At 32.4% G+C, this 24,413-nt stretch overlaps 1 pseudogene; it reads left to right on the forward strand.

Annotated features, from left to right (window-relative positions):
• Positions 1–428: 428 nt before the first annotated feature.
• On the forward strand, positions 429–1,240 carry LOC113196614 (small ribosomal subunit protein uS2 pseudogene; annotated as a pseudogene).
• The last annotated feature ends 23,173 nt before the right edge of the window (positions 1,241–24,413 follow it).

Raw genomic sequence — 24,413 nt, forward strand, 5'->3', positions numbered from 1 at the left:
AAAATTAACAATAATATAAAGATGACCAAATTTAAAATGAATATATGAAAAAAAAATCAAATGCAAGCAGAACAAAGATTATTATAGGACATAATAGCAAGCAAAATCATTATATTTTCCAATGCTTTGAGATTTTAGTGAAACTAGTACTATAATGGACAATTTTGGCAATCTAAATGGATTCTACTTTCCTTAATATGTTTTTTTTTAATGTATAAAAGTGCATAATATAGCTCCATTTATTTGATTTAGTAGCCTTGCTGTTAGGAATGTGTCCCTAAAATGCATTCACATTTAGAGAAAATTCCATATCCATGGCACTACTGCCACATCATTGATAAAAGTTAAAGAACAATGCTTTCCATGCTACCCAGGGAGGGAGCCCTACAGCGTTGTTCTTGATTTCCGTCCTAAAAGGGAAACTCACCATGTCCAGAGCCCTTGATGTCCTGCAAATGAAAGAGAGGATGTCCTCAAATTCCTTGCAGCAAGAACCCACTTTGGTGGCACCAACCTTGATTTCCAAATGGAACAAGATATCTACCAAAGGAAAAGCGATGGCATCTACCTCATAAATTGGAAGAGGACCTGGAAGAAGCTTCTGCTAGCAGCTCCTGCCCTTGTTGCCATTGAAAAATCTTGCTGATGTCTGGGTCATAGCCTCTAGGAATACTGCCCAGGGGGCTGTGCTGAAGTTGGCTGCTGCCACCGGACCCACTTCACTCCTGGAACCTTCACCAGCCAGATCCAGGAAGCCTTCCTGGAGCCTCATCTTCTGGTGGTTACTGACCACCAGCTTCTTACAGAACCATCTTATGTCAACCTGCCCATCAGGTAATACAGACTCTCCTCTTATTCCGTGCAACAACAAGGGAGCTCATTCTGTGGGTCTGATGTGGTAGAGGCTGGCCCGAGAAGTTCTGCGCATGCGTTGCACCATTTCCTGTGAGCCCACACCTGAGGCCATGCCTGATCTGGACTTTTACAGAGATCCAGAAGCGCAGGTGAAAAAGCTGTCACCAAGGAGGAATTTCAGGGTGGATGGACTGCTTCAGCTTCGGAGTTCACTGTTGGTCAGCCTGAGGTTGTAATCTGGTCTGAAGGTGTGCAGGTGCCTTCTGTGCCTAGCCAGCAGTTCCCTACTGGAGACCAGAGTGCCCAGCCGGCCACTCAAGACTGGTCCAAATCTCCTACTGTTCAGGACACTGAGTGAGTAGGAACAACCACTGAGTGGTCTTAAGCTGCTCTGCAGACACTTATTAATAAGCAAAATGGAAATAAGGTTACAGAAAATAAACATCAGTTTCTTTAAAAAAAAAGTTAAAAAAGAATGATTTCCTGAATGTTCAAAGATAGGGAAATATTTACTCAATAGGATGTTATAATACCATAATGATGCATATTATCAATACTGTAAGTTCCAAGTTACCATTTATGATTTAATAACCACTTAGGAATAAAAATGGTTTCTTGACTGTATTCATAACCACAAATTCAAGCTGAAATGGACCTCTGTCTTCAGCAATTTTTGGAATTACTCTTGGCTCACCCTTTAATGCTACATGGCAATGGCTTCACATACAGTATGATTTCTTTGGGAGCAATTTCTTTTAACTTTCCTGCCTTCCATCTTTAGAATCAGCTACACCAGCACCTGTGTTTCACTCCTTCCCAGAAGAAAGTATCGTTCTGAATCTTCAGAACTAAAATCTTTGCATATTAAATTAATCCAATTTTTAGTCCCATCTCTTTGAAAATTTGCTGCTTCAGATTGTAACTTAATAAATTAATCTCCCCAGCCCCTCTAGTGCCTTAACTTCAGCAACTAGCATACTAAGTTCTTCCCGTAGAGGGCAATATATTTATCCCTTGAATCATTTCAGCGTTCCCTAGAAGTATAGTCATCTGTACATCCTATTTTTAATTCCTCAACTCTCACTGCTCTTTCCATTTTAATCTTGTTCATTTTATATCATGCTCAAACTGCTCTGAATAAGTCTGTTAATTAATTCTTAATAATTGAAGTCTTTAACCATACTCTTCTCCCTGTTGGAGTTTCCACATTGCTTGGTGACTTGCTAATTGCTAAGCTGAAGCCTTTTTACCAGGTTCTCCTCTAGGAGTGGTAGGCATCCTTCCTTCTCTCCTTTCATGACATTCTGCTTGCTGTCTATGTATCTATCATCTATACTTATCACATAGTACTGGGAACATGGCTTATCTATTTTTTTTCCTCTCACTAGTACACAAACTTTTGATGACTGACATTTTTTCCTCTCTCGCTTTGTCACTCATATGATAGATATGTACAAGAGAATGAACTCTGAAACAAAGTAGTTTTGACAAGTTCTAAAAGCAAGCATGCAAAAATAAAAGTGAGACTAAATAGAGTAGTAGCATTTTTACAAGTTTTCTTTTTACTAATAATGTTGGTAAGCCTTATAGCTGTCATTCACTGAAAGCTTGTCATATACCCCAATCCCACCCAAAACTCTTTGACATTCATAATTTCACTTGAAAATAAGAACCTTCTGAGATATATTCCACATGTGTCATTGACAGGTGGAAGAACAAGATTTTAAGAGGTGAAATATGTTTCCAGGTTACATATCACTAAATTGGCTAAGGCTGGGTTCACTTCCAGGTCCTCTTTATAAAAAGTATGCTTACACTAAATAAACACTCTAAGCTGTCTCTTGCTTTATTTCTCTTGCTGACATTATGTGTACTAAAGGAAATGAAGTCCACTTAACGCAACATATTTTATGTTTTATCCTATAAATTCAAATAGTATTAGTGGTAAGATTAATATTTTGATTCAAGAGAGCATTAACTCTGTTCTCTCTCAGGACTTTGTGCAGTGATAGGGAAGGAATCAAAAGGCATAAGTTCAGAATAATGAGGAAAATGGAAGAGGGCCAGCTGAGGCAAGAGATTTCATTTTTCCCCCTAGGACTTAAAAAGTAGATAAATATTGATTGAAAAAGCTGTGTTGGAAAGCTACTGCTGAAAAGATCCAGAGAGAAGATAGCAGCCAAAGAAAGCACAGACTTCCTGATCATGCTGCACCTTGAAAATATTTGCAACTTGGAAATCCATGTACTTGGAATGCAGGAGGGAAAGATGGTACTGAAAATGGAGAGTCATTCGTATTGGCAATATTTCATGCAGCATTTTATTTTCTTCTACCATGAGAAAAAGTAAACTATAGCTTGGCATTTCCACTGCAGGTTAAAAGAAAAACAAAACAAAACAAAAATCTTCTCCCAACAAATCGAAGAGACTATCTGGGTGAGAATTAAGACAGGTAAAAGTAACTGTTCCCAAGATGCTTGAGGAACATCCAAGAAGCTTCAAACCTCAGGAGATCTTCCAGTCAAAAAGAATTCCTATACATCCATTTCAGAGTTGTTCATTTATTGACACATTGTCAAGTGTGAATAGAAAAAGCAAACTGCATATTATTATATCCTGAGCATGGCAGAGCAATTTCAGAAAGAAAAAAAAAACAGAAGAAAAGAATTCTAACATTAGTATGAAACATAAGAGACCATGCATAGCGAAAGCAATATTAAGAAAGAAAAAAAATGGAGGTGTCACATTTCTTGATCAAATTTGTATGTCAAATTTAGAATAATCAAAATAGTATGATACTGGTATAGAACAGACACATCAGCCAGTGGAACAGAAGAGGGAGCTTGTAAATAAATCCAGACACATATGGTAAATTGATTTTTGACAAGGAAACCAAAGGATCACATTGGAAAAAGATAGTCTCTTCAATATATGGTGCTGGAGAAAAATCTCTACATGCAAAAGAATCAGCCTACAAATAATCAACTCAAAATAAAAAAGATGTAAACATTAGACTTAAAACCATAAAACTTCAAGAAGAAAATAGAGGAGAAAAATTCAGTGGCATAGGCATTAGAAACATATTTTTTTTAATATCACACCAAAGCTCAAGCTACAAAGGCAAAAATAAATAAATGAGAGAATCAAACCAGAAACCCTTTGCACAGCAAACAACAAAATGAGAAGGCAGCCTATGGATTGATGGAATATATTTGCAACCTTTATATCTGATAAGAGATTAATACCAAAAAGGGCTTAAAACTAAAGGCAGAAAAGCAAATTATGAAATGGACAAAGGATCTGAAAAGAAAATGTGGTATTTACATACAGTGGAATATTATTCAGCTTCTAAAACTGAGATCATTCCATTTGCCACACATGGACAAGTTTTGAGAACATTATGCCAAGTGAAATAAACCATATACAGAAGGAAAAAATGTGAAGGATTTCATTTAAATGTGGATTTAAAAAAAAAGTCAAATAAGCAAATACACAGAGGTAGAGAATGAATAGTGTTTTCTGAAATGATTGTAGCAGGGGAGTAAATGGGGAAATATAGACCTAAGGATACAAAGTAGCAGATATACAGGATGAATAAGTCTAGTGATCCAATGTACAACATGGGGACTACAGTTAGCAGCACTGTACTCCATTTGTGAGTACTCTATTTGAATAAGTACATTTTTAGCTCCCTTGCCACACACAAAACACAAAGGGTAACTATGTGAGATAGTGGATATGTTAACTTGCTTTACTACAGTAACTATTTTACCATATATTTGTATCTCTTACCATCATGCTATAGCCAATAAAGATGCACAATAAAATTTATTTTCTTTTTCTTTTTTAAATTTTTATTTATGTATGACAGTGGAATGCATTGTGATTCTTATTACACATATATAGCACAATTTTTCATATCTCTAGTTGTATACAAAGTATATTCACACCAATTTGTGTCTTCATACATGTACTTTGGATAATAATGATCATCACATTCCACCATCATTTATAACCCTTTTTTTTTTCCACCAGGGATTGAATCCAGGGGCACTTAACAATTGAGCCACATCCCCAGCCCATTTTAATTTTTTTTTTTTGAGACAGGATCTCACAAAGATGCTTACAGTCTCATCAAATTGCTGAGGCTGGCTTTGAACTTGGGATCCTTGTGCCTCAGCCCTCCAAGCCACTGGGATTACAGGCATGCACCCCTGTCCCCAGCTTACAATAAAATTTAGACAGATAATAAATAAAAGAGGAAAATATATAAACAATAATTTGGATGAAAGTAGCTTAGAAATATTTATGTTTTGAGAAAGATTGAGTAGTTAGTGCAGATATAAATTAAAAACATGAATTTATAGCACAAGAACAAAGAGAAAACAATAAACAACTCCAAGTAACCAGTTATATTACAGAAATAAGAGAGAAGGTTCATAGGAATCGTTCAATGATCAATCCAAAGAAAAATCTCCCAGAATGCAGAAGAAAAATATACAAAAAGAAAATTTAATACAGTGAATGTAATAATTGATACTTGGAATTCAAAAAGGTGGAATGCAGGTGAACATCATAAAATAATAACAATAGGGAAATATAATCCTGAGGCAAGGGAAAATATAAGTCTCCTAATTAAATGCACTCAGTAGTAATTAGTAAGTGAAAGAAAATCAAGTGTTTTAAAAATATCAGTAGGGAAATGTCTAAACCCAAAGAATTAACAAAAGGATCTGAAATTGATAAAGGGGAGACAAATGGTCATAAAAATGATATGAGTAAATACTAATAATAAATAAAGAAGATGGCCAGAAATTTCAGGAAATATTTTTACATTTTAGTCAAGAAAAACATGCTCTTAGAGTAAATGGCCTTAGTTGGAACAGTAGCTACCAAGAAGGAATGGAGCACAAGTAGAATCTGAATGGGCAAGAAATCAGAAAGAATTAGATATGTGGGAAGTATATATGTCTCCTAAGGAAATTTAAAAGACACCAATTAAAAACTCTAATAAAAAATTGAGAGTTTATTTCACACATGAAAAGTAAAGTGTGATTTGGCATGATTTGTAGTAATGTGGTGAAGTATAAAAAAAATGATTGATATCAATATTCTCCTTTGGCACAAATATATCACTTGTTAAAATTAAATAAAATATGATGATAGTTTTCTTCTAGGATCTGTAGTGAATGCTATTGAGACTATCATCATTATGTAAAACTCTTTTTCAGAATACTTTTGTGGGTGGGGGAGAATAAATCTAGAGTGGAAGGCTTGATGGCTTAATTACAGTTATAGAATAGAATGTCAATGCAATCAACCTTGACAATGCAAAAATAGAAGTACAAATGGCAGAAACTAGGAGGTGGAGGTGGGAGGAAAGCTGGGAAAACAAACTGGAATGAGAACAAAATGTAAACAACAAAATTCTCATTTATAGCAGGGAGTATACAGATAACTTAATAAATTCATAAATCAAGAAACAGCAAACTAAGCATGTTTTTCATGATACAGTCTGTCAATGTACTTGATTTTTAAACCATGTGTACATATTAACTTGATAAAAACGTAAAAAGAATTTAAACACTATATTTTATACAATCTAAAGTGGTCTAAAGCTTGCTCGTGCTTAAGTTTCACATATTTTGTGTTAGCTCAAAAGGACCAGGCTGGACAAACACTTTACAAATCAACTCAGCACAGCTTTTATTCGGTAATGAAGGACACCTCTGATGGACCCCACTTTCCTGGTGGAAAGTGAGTCACTGGCCAAAGGGGACGTTTAGGTTTATATGGATTACACTGAGAGGTGACTCAATTAGTGAGCAGGTCAGTTTGGACTATCCTCTGGGCCACAATCCTCTGGATTATCAAAGTTGTGTAGTATTATGACTATGAAGAAGTAGTTGTTCCCTAGTTCTGCTGGTGGATAAAGATAGAAATTCAATGTACAATAGGTTATGAAAGTCTGCAGAAATGCATGAACCATGTATGAACAGAATGATTGACAATTGGTCATAAAGGCAATTCACATGTGGGGCTAGTGGGTATAGGGTCAGTGGTCAGTGCCTGGAATTTATCTTTCCTGGACCAGATGGAGGGTGTGGGTTCAGTTTAGGGTAGGACCAATGCTTTGGCCTCTTCTCAGAAACTGTTATTTCAGACTTGATGAAAGTTTCCTCCCCAGGCCCTGTCTTGTCACTGGAAAAGACAGTGACTCCTTCATTCTTTCTCCCTGGGCCACATTATTTTGGGGTTCATCTTTTTCCATACCCAACACTTTGACCACAACTTTCTCCAACCTCACAGAAATTATAAGATGTCATCGACTGTAAGATACATCTCAATTTCAGAGATATTAAAATATGAAATTATAAATGAGTTCCTTAGAATCAATGAAAGAAGATTTAGTTCAGACAGAACAAAGAAAATGTATAACAGAAACTACTGCAAGGTTGAACAGCTGATAGTGAAAAACAATGATTCATTTCTGAGAATTGCACATTAGCATATTATCAGACTGCAGTGGGTAATAGTTCATCAATATACAAACTTAACTCTGGACAGTAATACACAAATATTGCTAATGAAAAAGGTCTCATTCTCTAAAGTGTTGCTGTAAGAAATCCATACATATTGAATGGTTAGTTTACAAGCAGGCAATAAAACAAAGGAGCTTAATTATCCATTTACATAAGAGAAAGATTAGCCTCCAGTGTGTGCTCCAAAGAAAATTTCCCCAGGTTGACCACTACATGACATAAATTCTCAATCAGTAAAATGATTGTGTTATACTAAATTAAGGTCATAAATATTTGCACACGGAAAATATGAGATATTAAAACGCCTCTGTTCGTTGCAGCCATTTTCCAATTGACAAAATTTGCCTCAGTAAAAATTAATTATACAATGATCCACAGAGATCTTGAAAAGATGCAATTGTTCATTCATTTCTGACAGAAGATCTCAGCAGGCTAGACACATCCATATAACACTTTATGGTAAGGTTGGGGGATATTATTCTAGGGATGAAATTTTCAGGCAGGGTTAGGCCATTCCGCTGAGTATTTGAAAATGTTTCACTTTTTTCAGGAACATCCCAAGCTTTTTCTCGATGGAGAAGAGAAGAAGTTAACACAATGGATTATCCCATAGACTCATTTTGCAGTAGGTAACTGGATTATCAAAGTTGTGTAGTATTATGACTATGAAGAAGTAGTTGTTCCCTAGTTCTGCTGGTGGATAAAGATAGAAATTCCATGTACAATAGGTTATGAAAGTCTGCAGAAATTCATGAACCATGTATGAACAGAACGATTGACAATTGATCATAAAGGCAATTCACATCATGTTGGAAACTTTCCATGGCAGCAGCAAAATATATGAGTTAATAAAATAAGGAAGAGGCAAGTAGGGTAATGAATGCCTGCGAACTTGGTTAATTTGGAGGCTAAGGTCAGGGGATCACAAGAGGTGAGTCTGGGCAACTTAGTGAGACTATGTCATGAAAGATTTTAAAAAAGAAGAAGAGAGGAAAAAAAACAGACTGGGATGTAACTCAGTGGTAAGTTGCCCCTAGATTCAATCCCTAAGACAACAGCAATAAAAGATAAATAGTTAAAGGAGGAAAGGTTTATTTTGACTTATGGTTTCGGGTATTTCAATCCATGATCAGGTGGCTCATTGCTTTTAGGGCAGTGGCAAGTCAGGATAGCATGTTGGGGAGCATGTGGTGGAGCAAAGATGCTTGCTTTGTGGCAGCCAGGAAAAAAAAGAGAGAAGGGAGGGAACAAGGATTCAATATACCCTTCTAGTACATGTCCCCAATGGCCCAACTTCCTTCCACTAGGCCTTACCTCATAAAGATTCATCCAACTCCCACTACCCTGCAGACTGGCAACCCTGTCTGTAGCTATAGATCTCAATGGCAGACTATAGCACCCATATTGTCACAATTCAGATCAGAAAGAGACACATTGCTAAACTCGTAGAGCCTTGTTCTATACCCATCCCCATCACATCCACTCTCCCCAAGTGCGTTACCCAATATCCTGAATGTTCAATGAATGGTCCTTTGCTTATTTTTAATGGATTTGCCTGCCTTTAATTTTGTACAAATGGAATAACACTATAAACAAACAAATGAACAACAATCTTTCATCAAAAATGCACCTGCAGTAATCAGGGTAATATAAGCAAACAATGAATTTTTCTATTATGTCTTTCGGAATTGGAAAATAACCAGAGAAGATCCATATTTTGGCTTGATCTTGAACAATCTATTTGAAAACCCAATTAAACAACAATAAAAGACACAAATGTGCTTGCTATGACCTTAGGGATGTTTTTCAAGGGTGTAAGAAAGAAATCATAGCAGAACAAAATAGATATTAGAGAACAGGCTGAACAAAACTAGAAAAAATCCATGTATTCCCAATACAGAGGCAAGCTCTTGAACAAGGGACAAGCAGAGAACACCTCATTATGCTTTAGGTTTCCTTTAGATAAATATTGAATTGCTAATGAGTCCAGTATACTAAGTACATGATTTTCTGAGACACTGATGTCTTAATTAGGTAGATTCCTCATTTAAAAAGAGGGTACAACTATTAGTGCAATGGGTATCTTCCATGGCCCATGGCTACTGTTAGGTTTATCAAGCTGATGGATCCATACACTATGGGTCAATGTCTCTTTCTGGTGTCTATGATACTTTAAAAATTGTTATCTAAAGTTGTACATGACATAGTAAACTGCAAACTTGGGGCAAGGACTGCTATTCCCTGTGAATATCAATTTTGCCATTATTTTTTCTCTCACAGTGATAGATTCCCTACTTGTTAGCTGGCCGAAATGGCAATTCATATAATGGCCACATTTCCAAGCTTCTTTTGGGATAGATGAGGAAAGAGGAATATGAGATAATATCTTCAATAAAATTCCATACCCTGTTGCCAGGAGCATAGAATGATGACTGATCTTCTTGGATCAAGAGACTGGTCCGCTCCCTGGAGGTTATAGCAAAAGGATAGTAGCCATTGAATCCTGAGACAATCTTACATATCAACACCACCAAAGAAACCAAACAATACCTTCCGTTTAAATTGTTACATAAGTAAAAAACTTAAGTTTTTATTGTGGGTCCCTGTTGCACACATTTAAATAGTGCAAATGGAAACCAAACATAGAGTACTGTTTTCAGAAAAAAATGACCAAGACAGAAATTAAAATGGTATTTAATCCTTTCTTCTTTATTTTTTAACAAAACTGCACATGAATTAATTAACTAAAAATTAGGGCAAATGTGATACAGTATATAATAGATCAGCACAATTTTAAACCAAGCATGTAAAAAATCAATGGTTATTGTTAAAAACAATAAATTCTAAGTGAAAATAAATTTCTTCAAAGTACCACTTTAATCCTGAATCTTAACTATCTCATACATTCATATATTATTTTAAACTTTGTGGTAATTTTAATAAACAGAGAAGAGAAACTTCTAAAACTTTGCGCAACAAATCTGACTAAAGGAAAAAATGTTAAGTAATATACAACGTAAGAATTATCATATAACAGATTACAAATATTAATAAGAAAATATTAAAAGCATCATGAATTACAAATATGAAAAAAATTAGTAAATTTATTTTGAGTATATTATCATCCACTTTATTGCAAACATTTCATAAGTTACCAAGTATTTATATTGGGGCTGGGGTTATAGCTCAGCAATAGAGCACTTGCGTAGCATATATGATGCACTGGGTTTGGTCCTCAGTACTACATAAAAGTAAATAAACAAAATAAAGGTGTTGTGTCCATCTACAACTAAAAATAAATTAATTAATTAATTTAAACATGGACTTAAAAAAGTAGGTATACTTATACTACACTCTAGAAATGGATTTTAAGTAGTACTTTTATCCATAACTTTATTACAGAAAGTTAGGGTGTACACACAGCTGAAGTAGACTGACACAGAGGTTATGCATTTCTGTTATAAAATATGAGTTTTGTTACATCAAGAAAACAATAGTAAAATTAGGTCAAGGGCTGTTTTCACTGCCATTCATTGGACACATCCTACATGCCAACCACTCTAGGGGAAGTCAAAGTACTTTAAAAAAGATAGGGATTCACTATCAGAGTAAGAGGAAAGTACTTTTAAAAAGTACTTTTAAAAAGATAGGGATTCACTATAAGAGTAAGAGGAAAGCGTTTGGCCAACTTTTTGATAAGTAACTAACCAATTCCACAAACTCTGAAAGACTTTTAAAAAGTATTTCTATTATCTACTGCAAAATTGCAAATAATCACAAAACTTTGTAACTTAAAACAATTATTTTTTTCATGAGCCAATGATTTGGCCATAGTCATGTGGGGACATTCTGGTGGGGTTGACCAGAATAGGGTTGACCTAGAACTGGGATGGCCAAGTTGGCACCCTACTCACCTCTAGGACGCTGGTGCTGGCTCTCAAGGAGGAGCCTTTGTCCTCTCTCTGTCACCTCTTTCTGAATAAAGCCTGACTTTCAAATGAATAAAACCAATGCTTCCAGGCCAAATACCTTTCACAGGGCCAGGCTCAATTCAAAGGAAGAAAAGGAGGCTCCATCTCTTATTGGAAAAGGGTCACATACTGGCAGCCACTTTAGAGTTTTTCATCACATAAATTCTTTAAGTAAAATGATGAAGGATATAATAACAGAGATTTATAGGTTACAAAATTGAAATGTTTAATACTTTTGTCAAACTCATGCCAGTAACAAAGAGCAGAGATGGGAAGTGGTATTTCATCATTCAGCTACATCCTTCTAAATCTTCTGTGTACATAAATTAATAAGGAACTATTTTTCCACCAAATAAAATCTGAAAACAATTAAAAGCAATGTCCAATAATAATCAATAGAAAAAAAATAACTTTTAGAAATAAAATAACTTCTCAAAGGTTTCAAAATGAAAACAGGATGAGTTAACCTTGAATTTCCTAGAAAGAGGTTATATTCACTGATGAGAGAGAACATTAGTATGGAAACAAGTCATTTCCCTTACACACCTTCTGGTCACACCAAAGAGGTCAGACAAAGTCTATAATGCACCTTCTCTAAAGTATTTTCTCACAGGAAACACTGTTAACCATCCACAAATGTATTTTATATATATATATATATATATATATATATATATATATATATATATATAGTGTGTGTGTATGTGTGTGTGTTTGTGTGTTTATAGGTTTGTATGAACAGTGTTCTGCAATTATCAGTATTCAGTATTGAACTAAAATCATTTTAAGTAATACCGGAATGAGTATTAGTAGTGTTTTAAGAGTGTAGATACAATGGACAGAGCCTCTAGGAACAAATCCCAGCTCTTCTTTTTCTGGCTCTATGGCCTCAGGAACTTCTCAGAGTTTCAAAAGCTTTAAATAAGCACCCATTATTATAGAGTAGCAGTACTTTCTTCTTAAAAATAATGAAGAATATAATAACAGAGCTTTATAGATTATAAAATTGAATTGAAGATTGAATGATATAATAGACATATAAAATAAGATGATATAAAAATATTCTCAAGAGATTATTGTTCTTTTTATACTAATTGCAAATCTCTCCACATACATGTATTTTATTGAGTCTCAGAGTTTAAGTATAAAATGCAGCATTATTTTATGTATCACCAAGAAATTAAAAAGCTCCTATTTAACTGTAATGTATGAATTTCTTTTCAACCATAAATTTGATTTTGGACTTACTTTCTTTTTTTAATTTGTTCTAATTATTTATACATGACAGTAGAGTGCATTTTGACACATGGTACACAAATGGAGCATAACTTCTCATTCCTCTGAGTGTACATGGTGCTGAGTCACACTAGTAGTATAATCACACATGTATATAGGATAATGTGTCTCTTTCATTCTACCATCCTTCCCATCCCCACCACCCCACCCTCCCTTCACTCCACTCTACACAATGAGCTTTATAACTTATAGAGAAATTGCAACATGCTTTGCTATTGGGTTCATGAAAAAAAATGTAAGAGAAAAAATTGTTAAGGTATTCCTAAAACCTAAACCTTCAGAGTACAATTCACCTGAAGTCATTTTTAAATAAAAGTGAAGTCCATATTTTCGCATATACTATTGTGATTGTCATGAAGAACACTGGTGATGAAGTATTTAAGAAGCCTCCAAATAACCCAAAACCATTGGCTCTAGCCTCCTAAACTGGATTGAAGTCATGTGAGATAGCGTACTTTTGACTTCTGGATCAGAAATATTACTGAAGAGCTCTGGATTTCCTACCTCCTTCAACCCCTTTTACTCATTCAGGGATTAAGGCCTGCCTGCTTTATTCTAGACCACTGGCACCTCTGTGCAGAATCTGTTGCTATACTTTTCATGTATCTATATGTTCAGGCAGAAAAACATATATTATGTTACAACTACCTGGTCTATACCTATCATAAGACAATATCAATGGAATAGAAATACAAATGCACTATAGGAGATAAATGCCAATGAATACACCTATGTCCATATATCTCCATATGTATTTGTGTAAAGACATGTAGATTGTGTAGATCCTAACATGTACAATTCTATCATGTCTACTTTTTGCTATAGGAAGGTAACAATTAGCATGTATGTCTGTATTTATATGTATGAAGAGTTCTGCTAGTTGCCTGCAGGATGAAGTTCCTAAGTTGAACTGTCAAGTTTAAAAATATGAACATTTTCAGTTCTATGAGCAATTGCCCTTTAAAAATTTGTTCTTTTGGTCCACTTTGAGTTGATTTTTGTGCAGGGTTAGAGATAGGGGTTTAGTTTCTTTTTACTGCACATGGATTTCCATTTTCCCAGCACAATTTGATGAAGAGCCAATCTTTTCTCAATGTAGGTTTTTGGCACCTTTCTCTAGAATGAGATAATTATATTTATGTGAGTTTGTCTGGTCTTTTATTCTGTACCATTGGTCCACATGTCTGTGTCAGTGCAAATATCATGCCATTTTTGTTACTATAGCTCTGTAGTATAATTTGAGGTCTGGTATTGTAATGTCTCCTGCTTCACTTTTCCTGCTAAGGATTGCTTTGGCTATTCTAGGTTTCTTATTTTTCCAAATAAATTTCAAAACTGCTTTTTGTATTTCTATGGAGAATGCCATTAAGATTTTAATAGAACTTGCATTAAATCTGAATAGTGCTTTTGGTAGTATGGCCATTTTGACATGTTGGTTTAAGAACCAACTTCTTTAATAAGACTCCTAAAGCACAAGAAATCTTTAATAAGACTCCTAAAGCACAAGAAATCTAGAATCAACAAATGTCAAACTAAGAAGCTTCTTCACAGCAAAAGAAACAATCAAGAACATGAAGAAAGAGCTTTCAGAATGGGAATAAATCTTTGCCACCTGCACCTCAGATAAACCATTAATCTCCATGATATATAAAGAACTCAAAAACACAAAAATATCCCAAATAGCTCAATTAATAAATTGACAAAGGAACTGAACAGGTACTTCATAGAAAAAGAAATACTATCAGTCAACAAATATATGAAAAAATGTTCAACATCTGTAGCAGATAGAGAAATATAAATTAAAACTACACTGAGATTTTCTCTCTGTCACCTCAAAATGGCAACTATCAAGAATACAAGAATAAATGTTGCTTGAGGATGGGGCGGGGGGGGGGGGAAAGCACACTCATACATTGCTGGTGGGACTGCAAATTGGTGCAACCATTGGAAAGCAGTGTGCGGATTCCTCATAAAACTTGGAATGGAACCACAATTTGACCCAGTTATCTCACTCCTTGGTATATACACAAGGAACTTAAAATCGGCATATTACAGTGACACAGTATGTAAACAAATAATGTTTATAGCAGTTCAAAACACAAATAATGTTTATAGCAGTTTATAGAACTATGGAACCAGCCTCAGGTGCCCTTCAACAGATGAATGGATAAAGAAAATGTAGTACATATACACAATAGAATATTACAAAGTCATAAAGAAGAATGAAATTATGGCATTTTCCAGTAAATGGATGAAAGTGGAGAATATCATGCTAAGTTAAATAAGCCAATTCCAAAAACCAAAGGCCAAATGTTCTCTCCGATAGTGGATGTTAATCCAACACAAGAAATCATGGGCAGGGGAAGAATAGAAGTACTTTGGATTAGACCAAAAGGAATAAAGGGAAGGGAGGGGGAATGGGAATAGGAAAGATAGCAGAATGAATCAGACATTACTTTCCTATAGGTACATATGAATACAGGACCAATGTAATTCCACATCATGTGCAACCAGAATAATGGGAAGTAATTCTTCAGATACATGTAATTTGTCAAAATATGTTCTACTGTCATGTATAACTAATAACAAATTTAAAATAAGTATGATATAAAAAAATTTGCTCTCTTAGATTTACACCATTCAGACAGATGGGTTTCTGCTTCAATGTGTGACTGTCAATTCATGATATTATTGATCTTATTCTGCATGTTTTTTGAAAAAAAAAAGCCTGTCTCTAAGATATATGTCTTCCTTAAAAACATCAAGTGTTAAAGATTTAAATTATCTAAGATATGATACTAGAAAGACATGAGAATTTCTGGATTTATTCCTGATCAGAATGTATCTAAAACATTTAAACTCTTTGACAACTTTTGTTACTGTAAAAGCTAATTAAAATGCTGTCACATACTAGATAACAAATCTGACTCCTTTCAAACCAAAAGGAAGACAAGAAGAGCACTTTAGTAGAACCTCAGAGGTTGAGGTTTACAATTCTGACAATAGCAGATGACCACAGAATAGGCTCTTGTCAAAATGTCACTTAACATTGTGACATAGTATTTCAACAAACATTGTCATTATCAGTCTTCATTTTTCCATTACATAATTAAATATTGCATTAACGTTACATAAAATATTGCACTTCAATGACAGAAAATCTTACCAATATTATAATGGAATGAGCATAATATCGACCACTGAAAAATTAGACATAAAGATGCAAAAAGATTTCACTATGGGAAAGAGTTATTTGAGTTAACTGAGTTGTGTATGTGTGTATGTGTGTGTGTGTATGTGTACACATACATATATGTGTATGCACACATATATTTTCAATACATATATGAGTACTTATTTACAAACAATAATTCATCTCTCATTTAAAAAATATTTTCTGGAATCTGCCTCTTCTGCTTTTTAAAATTGGAACACCTAGTCAATATTTTAAAATCTTTCAGTCCATTGTGCAGCTTATGTCAAATACTTCCTTCTTCAGAGAACTAGAAATTAATCCCACAAGGTCATTTTCTAGCTCCAGGTCAGCAAGCAAGGTTTAAGTCAATCTATGACTTGGCATTAAGGACACAGATTATGCCTTTTCTGCAGCCAAATACATCGAAAAGATAAAACAAACACACAGCTAAAAGCAGTTTGTCATAAAACATTTATAAATTGTCTGGCAAGAATGATGGTCAAGACATAAAAGCATATAAAAATACAAATATTTTTCCATCATCATGCTTCTGTCCTGTAAATCAAGTAAACCATTTTTAAGGTCAACATTTTTTTTATAACTATAGGAAAATATATATAAAAAAAAAACCTCAGCATAACATCCACTGATCTCTAATTCAAAGGTATTTTTATTTCCTCCTTTCCCGAATATAAAATTTCTTGAAAGTTAACTGAAAATGTTTGTTTACAAATTAAAATCCTTGCCCAAACCATTTTCTCTTCTAGAGTATTGTCTTCTCTGTTTCCCATAGCTCTGTCCGTCTTCTAAAGTTCAGAAGAGAGAAAGAAAAAGCTAAAACTAAAAGCAAAAATACTATAATAATTCTATGCACAATGTGATTGAGATAGCTGAAGTTCAACCCCTGTATCAATCTATGAATCATACATTTTTATTTTTTAAAATAAAGATATTGAGATTTGTAAAAGATGAGATAGTCACATGAAAACTGATTGCCAGTAACTTAAAGAATGGAGATGCTAATGAAAATTGATAATCTCTTTACTACCATGTATTCACTTTACCTATGTGATATCAGATCCAATCTTTTCTTTTGGAAAGTATTAAATAATGTGCTCATTTAAAAGTATTTATAATAATTACAAAATTAACATCCAAGTAGACTGAATTGTGTCCAAGCAAAATATATGTGATAGATATTTTTATTAATCAAAAAAGATCCATAATAAAAATGAATCTTTATATAAAAACAATATAGTATCAATATAAATAAATCCAGAACTACAGGAAATATGAGAAGTTACAAATATAAAAATAGTTATTATAAATTTGTTTTACCATGCTAGCACAATACTAAAAAGAAAAGGATATGGATGAACAAAAAGTTACAATTAACATCATTGGGTTAATAAACAAGAATTGATTTTTTTGAAAGCAGAAATTACATGTTCTCATTGACTCAAGGGATTTAAGCTGTCCATTAGAAAAACAATAATCTCTCTTCATTTTATAAAGTAGAGGGTAAAAGTTGATATTGGAATTTTTTTAAATTACTTTATTACCTAGTTAAAAGAGGCAAAAAAAACCACACAATCTTTATGGCAAATGCAGTGAAAGTATTTCAAACCACTCAACATCATTTTATATAAAAAATAATTCTTACTAAAAAATGAAAAGATGTGCAATGTACACACACACACAGCTTTGTGTACACATACCCATACAGTGAACATCACTTAAGTGTTAAAACCATTATGTCAAATTAGGAATAAAAAGGAAATAAAAAGCAAAATTACACATTATTGTAGATCCAAATCAACCCAGCGAAACAAGAATAAATCAACATTTTAAGGGAGAAAAGACTATGAATTATTGGAACAATAGGAGAGATTCACAAAAAAATGATTGCAAAATCATTATATAAAATAATCTACTTTTGACATTGATAACAAACTAGAAAATAATTACACACAACACACCATTTTAAATAGTGTGAAGGAATATTAAATAATACAAACAAGTATAACAAAAGTATGCAAAATCTCTGAGAACATTACAAAATTTTATTGAGCTATTATATAATACCTAAACAAACAGAGAAAGGTATCTTGTTCATTAAACATTATAAATGTGTATAGAAGATTTTAGGATCTGCATTAAGCAGAGCTACTGAAAAGCAGAGAGGGGTACTTGTTTTGTTGTCTATATGTGTTTATTACTCAAATGAAGACTGTGCTCTTGGTACAAAGTTGGAAAAACTGATAAATAAAATATGGAGAACTAATAGAATTGTGGTGCATGTGGTGGGTCAGTCATCAAATTAATAGTACTAAAAATAATAATTTCACCTACATTTGGATTTTCCCTTTTCTTACATTTAACAATACCTTCACTGAGAGCAAAAAGATGAATATACAACATTTCCTGTGTTTAATATTTCTTCAGAATACCCACTACACATCTTCATGTCAATATACTATAGGCTCATTGTCATGTGACACAAACACAAAAATAGTTTAAAAATATATATTCAATCTTTCTTTATGGGTCTCTCAATTTCTACTTTTTTCCCTGTGTGTGTTCACATACACATATGTACTTTCTTCTGCTCTTTATTTTTCTAATTTAATTCAACAAGAAATTCCTCCAAGTCAACTACATCAAAATAACGCATATTTAATGGTTGAATATTTCATGGCTTATGTTTTGCAAATATTGCAATAATTTCCTGTTCAAAGGCACTCAGTATTTTACTTTTCAAGATTGAACATTATAAACAAGATGTACTTAAATACACATGATTATTATTAGTTATTTTATTCCTAAAGTTAATGTTCCCCCAAAATAGCCTTTTTAATTAAAAGAAAAATCATTTTTTTTTATTTTGCCAAATGTTTGCCAGATTATTTCTATATACATGATAGTAATTACAGTCCCCCATCAGAAGTGGAGAAGAGTAATCATTGTCTCTTTTGTCATAGCTTGAAGTTATCATTCTGTCTTCCAATTGGATGGTAAAAAATAATATTTCTGTTTTCTTCATTTATATTGCCCTGATTATAAGACTGAAAATGCTTTCAAGTTTTTAAACATTTGAAATTCTTTCTCTGTTAAGTATTGGTTCCTCTAATTTTTCTTGATCCTTATTTTTCTTATTAATATAGAAAGTTTGTGTATATTGGGATCAATAAATCATTGTGTATGTCTAGAATTATTTTTGTGCCAACCTAGCATTTATGTCTTCTTTTTTACTTTGTAGTAATTCACCTCCCACTTCTCTCTATATAATTGAATTTTCAGTCTTATTGAGGAATAGTCCACACCCTCCCATCTTTTCATGATTGTAATTTTCATTTCATTTTTCATTTTTGTTTCCTTTTAAAATGTCTGGAACTTATCTGGCATACTATATTGTATATTTTGTGTGTATGCATGTGTGTATGCATACATACGCACACATGTATGTGCCCACACACATATATATATTTCATTTCTACCCAGCTCTAAGGCAAATTATGAAAGCATCATAAATTAAGTGAAACATATTTTGCCTCACATAATGGAAATAGCACCATTTTTTTTATTTTATTCTCAAATATACTGTAATTTTTTTCTGGACCTTGACTATATAAAATTAGATAAGTTGTCTGATAATTTTTCCTGTATTATTTCTTTATGTCTTTTAATTTAAAGTTTTATAGAACATTTACAATCTGGTAAAGCAAAATATCTTTTACTTTTCCATAATTTTCACAAGTTTACTTTATCAATGCAAAAGCTAAACTACCAATGACTCTGTACACTGAACAATCTATCTGTTATTCATTATTGCTAGACCCAAAAGTCTCCAAATGCATTCTGATGACCCTGGAGAGGAAAAACTATTTACATAAAAATCACAAAATGTCAATTGCCTCCTTTACTGTGATTGATATTTGCACTAATATCACTAAAGCAGCAACAGGTAAAACTGTGGTATCTTGTGAATCAAAGAAATGGCACTTCACTCTACTAGTAATTGTATTTTTTCAGTCTCACATAGAGAAAAGAGTAAGAAATCCAGTTTCACTTACAAATGTCCTTGATGAAGCAGAAAAATATTATTTTATTAAATATCTATCCTTGATTGTGTATCTTTTTAATATTTTGCTTGACAAAATATGGCATATATATAAAACACTTCTACTTCATACAAACAGTACAGCAATTATTTCACAGAACAGCATTTGTGTAATTTTTGTTGTTCCAAGCTGAATTACTTTTTTTCCCCCACTGAACATAATTTTACAAAATGAATGAAAGACAAACTTTGGTTGTTCAGATAAGATTTTTGGCAGACATTTGCTCAAAAATGAATAAGATGAGCTTTGTATTTCAAGAAAAACTTAGTGTTTATTGCCAATGATGAATGATGAAATTCAAACTTACAAGCAAAAATTAGAATTTTGGAAAGCTTTTATCCTCTACAATCAGTTGGAGAGTATCCCACAATTCAAAGACTTTTTTGATGAGATCAATGACAATAATAGCAAATGTTATTTTTATATTGCATACTGGAAAGTATAACATTTGGAAGATATACATAAATCAGAAAGTCAATATTTTCCATATAACTCATGCATTATATCACAAAATATCCGTTCAACATCCAATACAGACCAATGTAGTTTAATTTACCTGAACATGAAGAGATCTTATATAGGTTTGGGATTTCACACTGAAACTAACCTTTTAGAAAACTGTCATCTATCAAGATGTAGCATTCAAAATTTGGATGTGCAGCATCCAAAATTATTTGCACTTATGTAGAAAAAAAAATTTAGTACACTTCCTTTTTCCAACTATATATATCTGAAAGACCAAATTTTCTTTTTACATTTCAATTTAAATGCCATATTGCAACAGACTGAATAGAGAAGCTAATATCATAATAAAGTTGTCATCCATAAAAGGCAGTAAAAAGAGATATTTTAAGTGTAAAACAGTGACATTTATTCCCAAGATTTGTCTTCCTTGGAACATACAATTATTTTTTATGAAAATATATTTTATAATAGCATGTAAATTATTTTTATTATTTAGAAATAAAATAAAAGGCTCTTTAAATTTCACACTTTTAATTTGTGAAATAGTAAATAATGATTGATAGGTATAATCCACACAAACAATGTCACTTTGGGAGGAACCACATTCATTTTTAGGAATACTACATGTTCTCGAGACCCCCAAATTTTAGAAATGCCATTTTAGACATCATTATGCCAATACACATTGTTTGGAAAACTTTTCCTTTAAGGTTTTATAAATTTACATTTGGAATTTTCAATTGCTAGATTTTGAAATTTTTTCTGTTTTCTTTATAGAAGTCACATAAATTTATAAATTTTTATTCTTCTTACAATGATTTTAATAATTTTTGCTTTGTTAGGACGGCATTTCCACTAGATTTCAAATGCATAATCATAGAGTGGCACTCATTGATCTCTTTTATTTTTAATATGTCTTATCTGTAGTCATGTATTCCTGTCATTCTGAATATTGAGTATTTTTCTCTATAGGCTATCAGAAGCATAATATTTAACTGTTATTTTATAGAACTAAATTTATGGGCTTTTAATTTAATTATGAGAGCATTTGAATCTAATCTTTTTTCTGGTTATATCTGTGTATGCTTTAACTAGGTTCTGATAAAACCACATGTGGACATTAGCAATTAATAGAAAAGATGAAAACCTTTTCTACAGGCTTATTCGTGAGTCTTATTTCATCACTTGTTAACTTCCTGGTTATGTACTCTATATTTTTTTCTACTAGGTTTTTCTTTCATTTTTACAATAGTATGAAAGATAGGCAGAGAGAGACAAAGAGAAATCCTAATGTCAATCATGAAAATGTTTTGATTTATTTAGTTCTAAATATTCACTAACATAATTGTGAAATATATTTGGACACACAAATGACTTAAAAGATTTTTTCCCTATCTCTGTAGATGTAAGTCTTCATTTTTTAAATTTTTTATTAGATTAAAACATGATTGTTTTGGTCAGTGAGTTTTGTATGACTGGAATTATCAGAAGATTGCTGACACTTAGCTTATGATCTCTGTATGATCAATATTACTTAATTCTTATGAGGTTAAGGGGAAAAGTTGATATTCTTTGTTTCTAGGAGTAAGGTTCAATTTTACTACTGTGCTGTTCAAGTCTTTTGTAGTCTTGTAACTGTTATATGTTTGTTTTGTCAATTGCTAAGATGATTATGATGTCACTATGACATGTTTATTTATTTCTCCATATAATTCTATCGGTGTTTTACTTTTTGTCTTTTAACTTACAATAATTACCTAAATTATTGTTTTAAATTCATTTATATCTTTGATTACTTAGTTGTAGCTTTTACCGCATGGTGAATTTATGTTTATCAATTATTTTTGCTTTAAGTATAAATTTTCTAAAGATATAAAGATTTACCTGCTGTATTCTGGTCATTAGCTTGACATATCTATTTCATTCCTATAAATTTAACTTTTCTGCATCCTTATTTTAATACATCTCTTTTAAATAAAATTTATCTGGATTTGTTTTCTTGCCATCTGGACAATCAAATTTCTTGTGTCTTCAGTGTTAAGCCACTGTGTTAGGTATAACAATTTTTATTCTCCAAATTTTTCACATAGTAATTGTAATTTGCATTTACTTAAAAGTTTACCAGTTGTTTCTTTTATCTTTTTTTTTTCATTTTAATCTTTCTAGTATTTATCTCTTTTATTCCTTAAATGCATGCTTCAGAACTTCATCTGTTAGTTAAAAAAACAAACAAAAACATTTTTGCTAGTCAGCTTATAAAATAAATTCAAATATATTTACTTTTATTACTGGGATTTTTATATGGCTAAATATTTTAATTTTTTTAAGTTTAGCAGTGAATCCTCTGAATCTGTATTTTCTTTCTGAAGAAGATTTTAACTAAAGATTTAATTTACTTAGCACTTAAAAGATGATTGTAAAAGCTTTCTAAATGAAATTAATATTTAGAATTTTAATTTCTTCTCATGTGACCAGTTGTTAATTTTTTGCAATATTGTATACATATTTTCTCTGTTTTTAATTTTGGAGAACATAAATTATTTATGAAAAATATAAATTTATAATCATTCTCCAACTAGTTATTTATTGTTATAATCCCACTAATATCAGTAAGGTCATTGGGATGCCCACAATTTTTTATTACTTATATTTGTGTTCAAACCAATTTTAACACATACTTATACATTTTATTAATTTTTCAATTTTTGAATTTTTTTACCTCTTTTAAAAGATGAGTCTCAATGCCTTGGATTTCTACTTCATTCTTTATTCCTTCCTTCTGAGTAGTTTTGGTGGGTTGATTTGCTAAAATTTTGACTTCCTGAGATGAATAATTAGCTTATTTATTTTTAAATTTTCTTTTGTTAACCATTTGAAACTAAACATATATTTAAGCATAGCATTAGATGAAATCCAAAACTTTGATATGCAGTATTTTGTGATCATTTAATTTAGTTAAAAATATTTCCTAATCTCCATTGTGTTTTCTTCTTTGAACCATCTGTAATTTAGAAGTATATGTCTAATTTACAAACTTGAAAATTTTCTAATTAGCTCATTGATACTATTTGCTTAATTTGCTTGTATTCAGACATGTTCTGTGTGATTTCAGCTTACCTTGCAAAGAAAAATGCAGACTATTTTTTACTTAATTATTTTCATATTCACAAGTTTTCCTCATCACTTCTCCTAGCCCTAAACTGTCTAAAAACTCTATATCCTTGAAAAGCATGGGCAAGTTTTGTGCAATTTTGGTGGTTCAACAATATATTTTACTAAAGTTAAGCATGCACAGTTTAGAGTCAGAGAGGCTTGGGTTTGACTTCTAGTTTGACACTTGCTAGCTGAGTGACCCTGGACACACTACAGTGGGAAACAGAAGCTTCCTCATTGTATTGTCCTGGGGGTTGGAATGAATGTTTATGATTCTTTTAACATAGAAGATACAAAATGGGTAATTTTATTAGTAGTAACTATGAAATAATAAGTTTTGGGGGGTTTGGAGGAGAGCTAAGGATCAAAAACATTTGTTTTTTCTTTCATTATCCTATGAATGAGAGACAATCTGAAGAATAATTCTTTAAAAAATGGTTTTATTGTAAAAGTCTGTATCACTAACTCTTGTCTAAAATGTAGAAGTTGGACTCAGAATAATAGATAGAAAAGTATGCCCCTTATTATTTTAATGGAAGGGTCTAGAAGTTGAGAAGATTAGGTATTTTCCTTCCAAACCTCCATTTACTACAGACTCACGAAGCTCTAAATTATAGGTAGAAATCATTCTCATTTTGCTGCTTTTTTTTTTTTATATAGCTCTTATCTTTTTCTCAAGTAAGATTTCAGGGTGGCATGAGAGAGTCTTTACTTCTGTGTTCTCCATGATCCAATGATGGGTAAATCAAATAAACAATTATTGTTAATATGTTACCCACATTTGAATTCAGAGAACAGTGGGCCTACGAAAAAA

The sequence above is a fragment of the Urocitellus parryii genome, chromosome 12, assembly GCF_045843805.1.
Source record: "Urocitellus parryii isolate mUroPar1 chromosome 12, mUroPar1.hap1, whole genome shotgun sequence".
NCBI classification, from domain to species: Eukaryota; Metazoa; Chordata; class Mammalia; order Rodentia; family Sciuridae; genus Urocitellus; species Urocitellus parryii.